A 3,519-nucleotide genomic window follows, 5' to 3' on the forward strand; every position below is an offset into this window, starting at 1 on the left:
TTTATAATAATATATATAATAAATAATAATGACATTATATCTAATTAATTTATTTTTTGCTATAAGGTTTTTTTTATTAGTGTTAGGAGTTGCTTCTATGATCCTTGATAATCACTTTAAGGATCTATAACCTTTTTGTTTTCATTGTATAAGCCCAATTTAATAGAACTTTATATTGGCATTATCGGGTTTTGTGTGATTTTTCTTTAAATTGATTGTGTATTGTGAATGTATTGGTGTTTGTCTATCTTTTTGTATACCTAGAATCACCATTCCACCTTATTTGAAAATGCCTAAATTAAATAAAGGATGCTTTGTTTGATTGAATCTTGTTCTTGGAACCTTTTTCGAGGACAAATTCGCAAGAATAGTTTACATGATGTATGTAAGGGTGCTTACAACCTTTAAAAACGAAGTCTTAAAAATTAACAATATTTATTATCTTATTTGAAGAACACATTTATGTTCTTTAACTTTTTTCTTTTGATTTTGATGATATGAATGATGGTTTGTTATTGGATTATGATCTAGTAATGTTAAAGGTAGTAATGTTAAATGATGTGTGATTGAATTAGATTTCAAATTATGGAAAAAATTATCTAGTGTTCTTGGCTAGGGTCATCCGACCTTGGCATAGTTTTTTATCGGGGGTTGGAACTGTTGTTTTTGGCACAATTAGAATCCCACATCGGAAGATGATGGGAGTGAAAGAAGTTTCTTAGTATATAAAAGAAAATATATTCACAATTAGAATAAATCTCATATCGAAAGATGATGGGAGTTGGGGATGTTTCTTAGTGTATAAAAGAACTCTCCCATCTTTGGTTTATTGCACCCAATATTTGTATCTCTTCTTCTTATTAATTGATAGCCTTAGTGCTCGGAGACGTAGGCAACATTTTGGTCAAACTCGGTTATTAAATTCTGTTAATATGTTCTTTCAGTTGTTTTCTTCTTTTGTATTTCTGTCGGAGTTTTTTTCCTAACATATGGTATCAGAGCCGAAGGTTCGTCCTTGACATGGTGGAGTCCTTAAAAGGGGCGTCAAGGGTCGGAAAGCCAGATGGTATAGAAGAAAAAGAGTGGAGTATCATGAATCGTTTGGCGTGCAGAACAATTCGATCATGCTTGTCTAGAGAGCAGAAGTATGCTGTGAAGAACGAAACTTCTGCATAGAAACTATGGCAAGCATTGAAGGATAAATTTCTGAAGAAGAGTAGTCAGAATAAGCTCCTTATAAAGAAGCGGTTGTTCCGGTTTGATTCCCAATCAGGTACTACTATAAATGAACATATAACTAAGTTTAATCAATTAGTAGCAGATATGTTAAACCTTGATGTTAAGTTTGAGGATGAAGATCTTGCTTTGATGTTGCTATCGTTCCTTTCCTGGAAAATTTGAACACTTAGAAACAATGTTACTTCATGGGAAGGGAAATGTTTTTTTGATGCTGTAAGTTCTGCTTTATATAGTCATGAATTGAGAAAGCAGGACAAAAGAAAAAACAAAATAGGTACAGTAGATGAAGCATTGATGGTCAAGGGTCGTCAGCAAAGCAAATCAAAAGGGAAAGAAGGAAGATCCAAAAGTAGAGTTGTTAAAGACGAATGTGCTTTCTGACGTGAGAAATGACATTAGAAGATTTACTATTCAAAGTTGAAGAAGAAAGAGAAAGATTTTAAGATGCAAATGTTGTAGAAAACAGAGGTGATGCATATTTAGAATACTTTATCGATGTCACACACAACATCAAATTCTGAGGCGTTGATATTGAACTCAGCATGCACTTATCATATGACACCAGTTCGAAAGTGGTTTAATCAAGCTGAGAAATGATGACGGATCCACCAGAATTATCAGAGATGTTCGATATATACCGAATATGAAAAAGAATCTCATTTCTTTGGGGGGCTTGGAGTCAAAAGGCCTACATGTGAAATTGGAAAATGGAATTCTTAAGGTAATCTCTAGAGCGCTAGTGATGTTGAAAGCTATCAGGAAAAGTAATAATTTGTATTGCTATCAAGGTAGTACAGTTAATAGGACAGCAGGTGTATCAACTTCCGAGAGTAGTAAGGAATTAGAGGCAACAAAGTTATGGCATATGCGATTGGGGCATGCTGGTGATAAATCTATGCAAACTTTTGTCTAGCAAGGATTGTTGAAAGGTACAAAAGTTTCTAAATTAAATTTTTGTGAAAATTATATTATGAGAAAACAAAGACGAGTAAAATTTGGCACTGCTATCCATAACACCAAGGGTATTTTGGATTATGTGCACTCAGATGTCTGGGGACCTACTAAGACCTCATCTCTTAGAGGTTGACATTATTCTATTATTTTTGTAGACGATTTTTATAGAAGAGTATGGGCGTTTACTATGAAGAACAAAGATGAAGTGTTTCAGATTTTTCTTAAATGGAAAACTCAAGTTGAAGACGAGACAGGAAAAAAGATCAAAATTTTCTGGACTAATAACGGTGGAGAATACAAGAATGATCCATTCCAGAAGTTATGTCAAGAGTGTTGCATAGTTCGACACTTCACAGTAAGAAAAATACCACAGCAGAATGGAGTATCGGAACGTATTTACATGACATTGGTGGAGAAAGTTTGATGTATGTTGTTTAATGTTGGGTTAGACATGAAATTTTGGGCAGAAGCTATGTCATACGCTCAACACTTGGTAAATCGCATACCATCATCTACAGTTTGTGGCAAGACTCCATTAGAGGTATGGTTTGGAAAATCTATAACTGATTATGATTTTTTGCATAGTTTTTATTCTACTGCATATTATCATGTAGTTGAATCAAAGTTGGATCCACAAAAAAAGAAGGATTTTTTTATGGGATTTACTACTGGAGTTAGAGAATATCGCCTCTGGTGTTTGGATGCAAAGAAAATCATTATTAGTAAAAATGTTACTTTTGATGATTATTCAATTTTGAATAAGGTAACACCAGACAAGATTAATAGTACTCCGCAACAGGTGGAGTTTGAGCAGATAAAGATAAGCCTATAAGTGACTCTTCAACGACAGACGAAGAGTCAAATGAGGAAGAGGTTCCGACCTAAAAACCTTCACAACAACATGAATCAATTGTTGTCAACAGACCAAGACGAGTTATTCAAAAACCAAGTCGGTTTGTTGACATGACAGCCTATGCACTTTTAGTCGTAGATGATGTTCCATCCACTTTTTCAGATGTCAGTCGAAGTACTTAAATGAAAAAATGAGAGGTGTTATGGAAGATGAAATTAAATCTATTCAGAAGAATGAGACATGCAAGTTAACGCATCTACGAAAAGGGTAGAAGGCTATTGGTTGTAAATGGATCTTTGTTAAGAAAGAAGGATTTCCCGAAAAATTTGATGTTTGCTACAAGGAAAAATTGGTAGCTAAAGACTACGTTCAGAAGGAAATAGTTGATTATAATGAGGTATTTTCTCTTATTGTTAAACACTCTTCCATTAGAATTTTGTTGGCCTTGGTAGCGTAGATGAATTTGGAGCTAG

Source organism: Impatiens glandulifera, chromosome 3, assembly GCF_907164915.1.
Source record: "Impatiens glandulifera chromosome 3, dImpGla2.1, whole genome shotgun sequence".
NCBI lineage: Eukaryota > Viridiplantae > Streptophyta > Magnoliopsida > Ericales > Balsaminaceae > Impatiens > Impatiens glandulifera.